The sequence below is a fragment of the Sapajus apella genome, unplaced genomic scaffold, assembly GCF_009761245.1.
Source record: "Sapajus apella isolate SASKATOON/1434 unplaced genomic scaffold, GSC_monkey_1.0 scaffold5, whole genome shotgun sequence".
Lineage (NCBI taxonomy): Eukaryota > Metazoa > Chordata > Mammalia > Primates > Cebidae > Sapajus > Sapajus apella.
This window is the reverse complement of record NW_022436945.1, coordinates 29,291,390-29,302,608: the sequence shown is the minus strand read 5'-3', so window position 1 is coordinate 29,302,608 and position 11,219 is coordinate 29,291,390.

Sequence of the window (11,219 nt, the reverse complement as noted above, 5' to 3'; positions counted from 1 at the left end):
CCCAGCTACTCCAGAGGCTGAGGCAGGAAAATTGCTTGAACTCGGGAGGGGGAGGTTGCAGTGAGCCAAGATCGTGCCACTGCGCTCCAGCCTGGGTGACAGAGTGAGACTCTGTCTTAAAAAAAAAAAAAAAGAGTCAGTTGTAGTTGCTCACGCCTGTAATCCTAGCACTTTGGGAGACTGAGGTGGGTGGATCACCTGAGGTCAGGAGTTCAAAACCAGCCTGGCCATCATGGTGAAACCCCATCTTTTTTTAAAAAAAAAGATAACTAATACAATACGCCATTCATCTCTAAGCCCAACATTGCAAGATATTTACCTAATTAACCCTCAATTATCCTCATCAGTTTCAAAATCATTTTTTTCCAAGCTCCTTCTCTACAAAATATGCAATATTTACCTGGGAGTGGTGGTATGTGCCTGTAGTCTCTGCTACTCTGCAGGCTTAGGTGGGAGGATCACCTGAACCTGGGAGGTCTAGGCTGCACTGAGCCATGATCGTGCCACTGCACTGCAGCCTGAGCAACACAGTGAGACACTGTCTCCAAAATATATATATATATATTTTTGTTTGTTTGTTTTTGTTTTTGTTTTTTTTTTAAAGATGGGGTTTCAGCATGTTGGTCAGGCTGGTCTGGAACTCCTGACCTCAGGTGATCTGCCCACCTTGTCCTCCGAAGTGCTTGGATTTCAGGCGTGAGCCACCATGCCCAGCAACAATAATTTTCTTAATTATAATTATCTTAAAAGAAGATAATCACATGTTTTTTTCCCCTGTGCCCCATGCCATCTCATTCCACAAGTCCTGAAGGGTATCTAACGGACTTTCAACAAAGGAGAGAGAAAAGGTTTGGTAAGCAGAATTCTAAGATGATCCAAAGATTCCTGTTCTCTGTATCATTCCCTTAATTAGATAGATCACTGATCAGTAGTTGACTTTGAGCCAATCAAAGAGTAGATTATCTTGATTGGCCTACCCTAATCCAGTAAGCCCTATTTCTTTGTTTGTTTGTTTGAGACAGGGTCTGGCTCTGTCACCCAGGCTGCAGTGAAGTGATGCAACCTCCGCTCACTACACCTCTACCTCCAGGGCTCAAGCCATCTTCCCACCTCAGCCTCCTGAAGAGCTGAGACCAAAGGCAGGCACCACCATGCCCAGCTAATTTTTGTATTTTTTTGTAGAGATGGGTTTTTGCCATGTTGCCCAGGCTGGTCTTGAACTCCTGGCCTCAAGTGATCTGCCCATCTTGGCCTCCTGAAGTGCTAGGATTATAGGTGTGAGCCACCACGCCTGGCCCTATAAGCCCTTCAAAAGAATGCAAAGCAACAGAGAGACATTTTCCTACTGGTCTTGAAGATGAAGTGAACCCCCATGTTATGAATGGGCTTGTGGAGATGCTGTGTGCAAGAACCTGAGGCAACTGGAAGAGCTGAGAGCAGTCCTCAGCCAACAGCCAGCAAGAAAATGGAAACGTCACCGGGTGTGGTGGCTCACACCTATAATCCCAGCACTCTGGGAGGCCAAGGCAGGTAGATCATCTGAGGTCAGGAGTTCAAGATCAGCCTGACCAACATGGTAAAATCCCATCTTTTTTTTTTTTTTTTTTTTTAATTTATTTATTTATTTTAAAGACAGGGTTTCACCATGTTGGTCAGGCTGGTCTTGAACTCCTGACTTCAGGTGATCCACCCGCCTTGGCCTCCAAAGTGCTGGGATTACAGGCGTGAGCCACGGCGCCCGGCCTTTATTTTTATGTATTTATTTATTTTTTTTTTCCCCTGTCTTTATAAAAAAAAAAAAAAGAAAGAAAGAAAATGGGAACGTCATAATACAACCACCAGGAGGTGAATTTTACCAAGAACCACAGTGAGCTTTGAAAGAGGTTTTCAAGCCTCAGATAAGATCTATGGCCAAGACTTTGCTTTTGGCCTAGAGAGACCCTACGCAGAAGACCTGGCCTGGTCAGGCCAGACTCCTGACCTACCAGAACTGGGACATAATACATGTGTGGTTTTGAGTTTTTGGTTTTGTCTTTTGATTTTTGTTTGTTTGTTTGTTTGTTTCTTCTTGTTTTTTGCTTGACAGTCTTAATATGTGTCTTTAAATTTCTATTTTATTTGATTTACTTTATTTTATTTCTTTTAAGATGGAGTCTCACTGTGTCACCCAGGTTTGAGTGCAATGGCATGATCTCAGCTCACACTGCAACCTCTGCCTCCTGGGTTCAAGTAATTCTCCTGCCTCGGCCTCCCGAGTAGCAAGGATTACAGGTGTCCACCACCATGCCAGCTAATTTTTTTTGTATTTTAGTAGAGATTGGGTTTCACAATGTTGGAGATGCTGGTCTCAAACTCCTGACCTCAGGCAATCCACCTGCCTTGGCCTCCCAAAGTGCTGGGATTACAGGCATAAGCCACCGTGACTGTCTTAATGCATCTTTTTTATTTTATTATTTTATTTTATTTTATTTATTTATTGAGATGGAGCCTCACTCTGTTGCCCTGTTGCCAGGCTGGAGTACAGTGGTGTGATCTCAGCTCACTGCAACCTCCACCCCCAGGTTCAAGTGATTCTTCTGCCTCAGCCTCTCAAGTAGCTGTGATTACAGGTATGTTCCACCACACCTGGCTAATTTTGTATTTTTAGTAGAGATAGGCTTTCTCCATGTTGGACAAGATGGTCTCTATCTCTTGACCTCGTAATCTGACCGCTTTAGGATTACAGGCGTGAACCACTGTGCCTGGGCCTGTTTTGTTTTATTTTATTTTATTTTATTTTGAGACAAGAGTATTGCTCTGTTGCCTAGGCTGGAGTGCGGTGGCATGATCTCGGCTCACTGCAGCCTCTGCCTTCTGGGTTCAAGTGATTCTCCTGCATCAGCCTCCCAAGTAGCTGGGATTATAGGTGCGTGCCACCAGGCCTGGCTAATTTTTGTAATTTTAGTAGAGATGGGGTTTCACCATGTTGGACAGGATGGTCTCGAACTCCTGACCTCAGGTGATTCGTCTGCCTCAGCCTCCCAAAGTGCTGGGAATACAGGTGTGAGCCACAGCCCCCGGCCATTTTTTTGTGGTTTTGAAATACAGGGATTCATCATGTTGGCCAGGCTGGTCTCCAGTTCCTGGCCACAAGTGATCTTCCCACCTCAGCCTCCCAAAATGCTAAGAATACAGCCCATGAGCCACCGCGCCCAGCCAGGAAGGTAAACTGATTGGAAGGGTGACTGTGAGATTTGCCTTGAAGGTGAAAATTTGCATGGCAAGCAGGTTATTTTTACTTAGATGACATATTTCATCTAAACTTTGTTTCAGACTTAAAGGATCTGAAAAAAAAATAGAAAGAAAGAGAGAGAGAAAAAGAAAGAAAGGAAAGAGAGAAAGAAAGAAAGAAAGAGAGAGAAAGAAAGGAAGGAAGAGAGAGAGAGAGAAAGGAAGGAAGGAAGGAAGGAAGAAAGGGAGAGAGAGAGAAAGAAAGAGAGAGAGAAAGAAAGAAGATGAAATGTTTATTTGTAGTGGCTTGCAGGGTGGGGCATGATTAGCTGAAGAAGGTGATACATCCCAGGACCAGGATTAGGATGAAGGAAATAAGTCACTTAACTGGGATGTAAAATGTAAAAGGTGCCAAAGCACTAAGTAAGTAATAAATAGTAAGTAATATAAGTAATACAATTTTTTTGAGGGGGACGGTGTTTTGCTCTTGGCATCCAGGCTAGAGTACAATGGCATGATCTTGGCTCACTGCAACCTCCACCTCCTGGGTTCAAGCTATTCTCCTGTCTCAGCCTCACAAGTATCTGGGATTACAGATGGGTGCCACCATGCTCAGCTAATTTTTGCACTTTTACTAGAGGCAAGGTTTCACCACGTTGGCCACGCTGGTCTTCAACTCCTGACCTCAGGTGATCCACCCACCTAGGACTCCCAAAATGCTGGGATTACACGCATTTGCCATCATGCCCAGCCTTAAAATAATATTTTAATACAATTTTTTTTTTTTAAGATGGGGTTTCACCATGATGGCCAGGCTGGTCTTGAACTCCTGACCTCAGGTGATCCACCCACCTCAGCCTCCCGAAGTGCTAGGATTACAGGCGTGAGCCACCACGCCCGGCTCAACAACTTTTTTTTTTTGAGACAGAGTTTCTCTCTTGTTTTCCAGGCTGGAGTGCAATGGTGCAATCTTAGCTCACTGCAACCTCCGCCCCTCAGGTTCAAGCAATTCTCCTGCCTCAGCCTCCCGAGTAGCTGGGACTACAGGTGCCTGCCACCACACCCAGCTAATTTTTTTTTATTTTTTTATTTTTTTTTATTTTGGTGCCGTGACTCGGATACGAACCGAGGTTGCTGCGTCCACAATAATTTTTGTATTTTTGGTAGAGACAAGGTTTCACTATGTTAGCCAGGCTGGTCTCCTGACCTTGTGATCTGCCCGCCTCAGCCTTCCAAAGTGCTGAGATTAAAAGCATGAGCCACCTTGCCCAACCTTTTTTTTTTTTTTTTTTTTTTTTTTGAGAAGTTTTGCTCTTGTTTCCCAGGCTGGAGTGCAATGGCATGATCTCAGTTCACCACAACCTCCACCTCCTAAGGTTGAAGCAATTCTCCTGCGTCAGCCTCCCAAGTAGCTGGGATTACAGGCATGTGTCATCACACCCGGCTAATTTTTTGTATTTTTAGTAGAGACCGGGTTTCTCCATGTTGGTCAGGCTAGTCTCAAACTCCCAACCTCAGGTGATCTGCCTGCCTCAGCCTCCCAAAGTGCTGGCATTACAAGCGTAAGCCACCACAATGGGCCAATACCATTTTTTTTTTTTTTTTTTTTTTTGAGACAGAGTCTCGCTGTGTCACCCAGGCTGGAGTGCAGTAGCGCAATATCGGATCTCGGCCACTCCACTTTTTGGTAGAGATGGGGTTTCACCATGTTGGTTAGGCTGGTCTCAAACTGCTGACCTTGTGATCCGCCCGCTTTGGCATCCCAAAGTGCTGGGATTACAGGTGTGAGCCACCGTGGCCATCCTATGCAATATTTTTAAAAGTCAAAATAGGTGCAGCAAAATCCCATAATGAACAAAATATTAAAATGTTAAATAAAGATCAGATCAGTGTTACTAATTTTTTCTTTTGCCTCAGGCTCCAATATGGTTAGGCACAGCACTACTTGGCACTGCCACTGAGCCAAGAGTATGGGCAGACAGAACTGCTTTCAGAACACTCTTTGTATTTTTTTTTAAATATGTTTGGACAGAATGATGGAAGCAATTGCTAGAAGTCACCTCCACAGCTTCCAGGATTTAGACGGCTGAACACTGACCTTTCCAGCCTTTTTTAATCTCCCCAAAGCACAATCAGAACAAGAAACAGAAACACAAATGCTATCTTCAATAAAACTAGGAAACATTTATCACCCCAAACCCACAGCACATGAAGACAAAAAGCAGACGGAGGAATGGTGACTAAATTAGCAGAGCAAGGGAAGGCCAAGTTTTGTTGGAGAAGACCCACAAAAAAAACAAGAAAACTCAAGACTAAAGCCTGGTACTTTGGAAGGCAGCGATAGGAACAGGACACTGAAGACAGTGAGGGGTGTCTGAAGACTGAAAAGCAGGTCTGCAAACCCTCCCTAATTCCCATCAGTCAGGTAGCCACCCCTTCCGCACTCCCACAGGTACCTCTTCTAGGGAAAAGCAATCTGAGAAGACTGGGGAGCAGCAGGAAGAGAGAGAGATTGGGCGAGGATTTGGTGAAAGTCTACAGGCCGAGTGTGGTGACTCTCGACTGTAATCCCAGCACTTTGGGAGGCCGAGGAGGGCAGATCACTTGAGGTCAGGAGTTTGAGACCAGCCAGGCCAACATAGGGAAACTGTGTCTCTAGAAAAAGTACAAAAAGTTTAGCTGGGCGTGGTGGTGGTTGCCTATAATCCCAGCTACTCGGGAGGCTAAGGCAGGAGAATTGCTTGAACCCAAGAGGCGGAGGTTGCAATGAGCTGAAATCACCCCACTGCTCTGCAGCCTGGGCAACAGAGTAAAACTCCATCTCAAAGAAAAAAAAATCTACAACGTTCCTAGAGTACTTGCTTTTTTGTTTGTTTGTTTTGTTTAAAAAAAAAAAAAAAAAAAAGGTCGGCTGGACTCAGTAGCTCACTCCTGTAATCCCAGCACTTTAGGAGGCTGAGTGGGCAGATCACGGTCAGGAGTTCAAGGCCAGCCTGACCACATGGTGAAACCCCATCTCTACTAAAAATACAAAAAATAAAAATAACCAGGCATGGTGGCGCACGCCTGTAATCCCAGCTACTCAAGAGGCTGAGGCAGAAGAATCACTTGAACCTAGGAGGTGGAGTTTGCAGTGAACCAAGATTACGATACTTTGCTCCAGACTGAGCAACAGAACAAGACTCTGTTCAAAAAAAAAAAAGGTCTACATATTGAACTGTGAGGTTCCTCAGTCCAGTGCTACAGAGCCAAGAGCCAGGCAGAAGACTAGTTTTTCTCCAGATAAATTGCTACAGAGAAAATACCTACACATACTGTCATTTGGAGTATCATACATACACCTCCACAAAAAAGATGGCTGACTACCTAGGGAATCTAAAAATAAGCCCACAAGTTGACAAGACCTGCCCACTCATACAGGGTTTCCAGTCAGCTGTGCAGTGGTTCAGTTAAAAATCTGACCAAATATTCAAGGATCATCAGACCTTTGAGGAAAGCTTTCAACAATAAAGACAGAGACCAAGGCCGGGCGCAGTAGCTTATGCCTATAACACCAGCAGTTTGGGAGACCGGGGCGGGTGGATCACCTGAGGTCAGGAGTTCAAGACCAGCCTGGCCAACAGGGTGAAACCCCCAACTCTACTTAAAATACAAAAATTAGCCGGGTGTCGTGGCAGGAGTCTGTAATCCCAGCTACTTGGGAGGCTGAGCCAGGAGAATTGCTTGAACGTGGGAGATGGAGGTTGTAGTCAGTGGAGATCATGCCACTGCACTTCAGCCTGGGTGACAGAGCAAGACTCCGTTTAAAAAAAAAAACAGGCCAGGCGAGGTGGCTCACACCTCTAATCCCAGCACTTTGGGAGGCCAAGGTGGGCAGATCATGAAGTCAGGAGATTGAGACCATCCTGGCCAACATGGTAAAACCCCATCTCTAGTAAAAAGACAAAAAATTAGCTGGGCGTAGTGGTGCGCATCTGTAGTCCCAGCTGCTTGCGAGGCTGAGGCAGGATAATCGTTTGAACCTAGGAGGCAGAGGTTGCAGTAAGCCAAGATCACACCACTGTGCTCCAGGCCAGGGACAGACCAAGACTTCATCTCAAAAAAAAAAAAAACAGGCCAGGCACAGTGGCTCACGCCTGTAATCCCAGCACTTTGGGAGGCCGAGGTGGGCGGATCTCACCTGAAGTCAGGAGCTCAAGACCGGCCTGGCCAACATGGAGAGACCCCTCATCCCAAAAAAAAAAAAAAAAAAGGCCAGAGGAGGAAAAAAGGACTCAGTGGAAACAGAGATAATACAGAGAGTAGAAGAAACTTTCAAAAGGTAAATTAATATTCTCAGGGAGATAAGATTTTGCACCATAAAATAAGACTCAATTCCTTTGAGGAAGAAAGGAAGGGAGGTAGGGAGACAGGAAAGGAGGGAAGAAAGGAAGGAAAGGAGGCAGGGAGAAAGGAGGAAATAAGAAAAATTAGATAATGAGAGGTGCTTTTGGAAATTAACAATGGGGACGAGTTACAAAAAGGGTGAGAAAATTAAAGGATCGGTCCAAGAGTTTCAGTATCAAATTAAGAGAGTTCCAAAAGGAGATAACAGGCCCAGCCCAGTGGCTCATGCCTATAATCCAAGCACTTTGAGAGGCGTAGGCAGGCAGATTCCTGGAGCTCAGGAGTTCAAGATCAGCTTGGACAACATGGTGAAACCCCTTCTCTATAAAAAATAAAAAATTAGCTGGCATGCTGTCACATATGTGTAGCTCCAGCTGCTTGGTAGGTGAGGTGGGAGGTTGGTTTGAATCTAGGAGGTGGCGGTTATAGTGAGTCAAGATCGAGCCGCTGCACTCCAGCCTGGGCAACAGAGCAAGACCCTATCTCAAAATAAATATGAAGAAAACAAAGAGAGAGAACAATGGGAACAAAATTATCAAAGACATGGCACAAGAATATTTCCAAGAAGTGAAGGCCCAGTCTCTAGTTTAAAAGAGCATATTGAGGCCAGGCATGGTGGCTCACACCTGTAGTCCCAGCACTTTGGGAGACAGAAGCGAGTGGATCACCTAAGGTCAGGAGTTCAAGACCAGCCTGGCCAACGTGGTGAAACCCAGTCTCTACTAAAAATATAAACATTATCTGGGCGTAGTGGCATGCACCTGTAATCCCAGCTACTCAGGAGGCTGAGAGTAGGAAAATCCATTGAACCTGGGAGGCGGAAGTTTCGGTGGGCGGAGATGGCACCACAGCACTCCAGCCTGGGGGACAAGAGTGAACCTCTGTCTCAAAAAAAAAAAGAACATATTGAAGACCAGTGGCTCGCTCCTGTAATCCCAGCACTTTGGGAGGCCAAGGCAAGTGGATTGTTTGAGCTCAGGAGTTCAAGACCATCCTGGGCAATATGGTGAAACCTCATCTCTACAAAAGTTAGCCAGGTGTGGTGGTGCACATCTGTGCTCCCAGCTACTCGGGAGGCTGAGATGAGAGGGTTGCTTGAGCCTGGAAGGTAGAGGCTGCAGTGAGCCTAGATCGTACCATTGCACTCCAGCCTGGGAGACACAGACTCTATCTCAAAAAAAAATAAAAATAAAAAGGCCAGGCATGGTGGCTCACGCCTGTAATCCCAGCACTTTCAGAGGCCAAGGTGGACAGATCACAAGATCAGGAGTTCAAGACCAGCCTGACCAATATGGTGAAACCCTGACTCTACTAAAAATACAAAAATTAGCTGGGCGTGGTGGCATGTGCCTGTAGACTCAACTACTTGGGAGGTTGAAGCAGGAGAATAGCTTGAACCCGGGAGGCGCAGAGGTTGCAGTGAGCCAAGATCATGCCATGGAACGCCAGCCTGGGTGACAGAGCAATACTCCGTCTCAAAAAAAAAAATAAAAAAGAGTATACTGAGGCTAGTTGTGGTGGCTCACACCTATAATCCCAGCACCTTGGGGGGCCAAGGTTGGAGGATCTCTTGAGGCCAGGAATTCAAGGCCAACTTAGGCAATATAGAGAGACCCCCATCTCTATTTTATTTGTTTTTATTTTTGAGACAGGATCTCACTCTGTCACCCATGCTGGAGAGCAGTGGTATGATTTCGGCTCACTGCAGCCTTGCCCTCCCAGGCTCAAGGAATCCTCCCACCTCAGCCTTCCAAATAGCTGGAACTACAGACATGAGCCACCACACCAGGCTAATTTTTATATTTTTTGTAGAGACAGGGTTTTGCCACGTTGCTCAGGCTGGTCTCCAACTCCCAGACTCAAGTGCCTCAGCCTCACAAAATGCTGGGATTACAGGCATGAGCCACCTCCCTCTACTGATGGAATTTAAATTAATAACATTATGGTCTTTCTCGTTTCTTTTCTTTTGTAAGACAGAGTTTGGCTCTTGTTGTCCAGCCTGGAGTGCAATGGTGCAATCTCGGCTCACCGAAATTTCCACCACCTGGGTTCAAGCGATTCTCCTGCGTCAGCCTCCGGAGTAGCTGGGATTACAGGCATGCACCACCATACCCGGCTAATTTTGTATTTTTAGTGTAGACAGGATTTCTCCATGTTGGTCAGGCTGGCTGCAAACGCCCGACCTCAGGTGATCTGCCCGCCTCGGCCTCACACAGTGCTGGGATTACAGGTATGAGCTATGACACTTGGCCCTGTTTTTCGTTTTTTGAGGTGTCTGTGAGGCAGGGTGTTTCTCTGTAGCCCAGGATGGGCTCAACCTCCCAGGCTCAAGCTATCCTCTGACCTCAGCCTCTGGAGTAGCTGGGACTAAAGGCATGCCCCACCATGCCTGGCTTTTTTTTTTTTTTTTTTTTTTGAGATAGTCTTCTGTTGTCCAGGCTGGAGTACAGTGGCAGTCTCAGTCCACTGCAGCCTCAACCTCCTAGGCTCAAGCAATCCTCCTCAGCCACCCAAGTAGCTGAGATTACAGGCCAGCACCACCATGCCTGGCTAGTTTTTTCTGTAGAAATGGGGTCTCACTACATTGCCCAGGCTGGTCTCAACCTCCTGAGCTCAAGCAATTTTCCTACCTGGGCCTCCCAAAGTGCTAAGATTATAGGCATGAGCCACCACGTCCAGCCCAATTATTCCGTACAAAGAAAAACAGTTTTGGCAGGGCGAGGGGGCTCATGCCTGTAATCCCAAAAGGTGGGCAAATCACAAGTTCAGGAGTTCAAGACCAGCATGGTCAATAGGGTGAAACCCCGTCTCTACTAAAAATACAAAAACTAGCCAGGCGTGGTTGTGGGCGCCTGTGGTCCCAGTTACTCAGGAGGCTGAGGCAGGAGAATCACTTGAACCTGGGAGGTAGAGGTTGCAGTGAGCCAAGATTATGCCACTGCATTCCAGCCTGGGCAACAGAGCAAGACTCCATCTCAAAAAAACAAAAAAAAACAGTTTTATTGTGTGTTTCTCTGGTATTCAATAAATACTAAAAGCATATTAAACAATGATATAACACTACCGCATAGTAAACAGTAATATATAATAGAAATATGTATAGTTTTGATTCACTAATCTCATTTCTTCTTCCTTAGTAATAAAATCCTGGCCAGGCTCAGTGGCTCATGCCTATAATCCCAGCACTTTGGGAGGCCAAGGTGAGTGGATCACTTGAGGTCAGGAGTTTGAGAGCAGCCTGGCCAACATGATGAAACCCCATCTCTACTAAAAATATAAAAAAATTAGCCTGGTGGCTGGGCACGGTGGCTCATGCCTGTAATCCCAGCACTGTGGGAGGCCGAGGTGGGTGGATTATTTGAGGTCAGGAGTTTGAGACCAGCCAGGCCAACATGGCAAAATCTCTCCTCTACTAAAAATACAAAAATTAGCAAAGCATGGTGACGCATGCCTGTAATCCCAGCTACTAGGGAGGCTGAGGCAGGAGAATCGCTTGAACTGAAGAAGTGGAGGTTGCAGTGAGCCAAGATCATGCCATTGCACTCCAGCCTTGACGACAGAGCAAGACTCCATCTCAAAAAAAAAAATTAGCCTGGCATGGTGATGGGCCCCTGTAGTCCCAG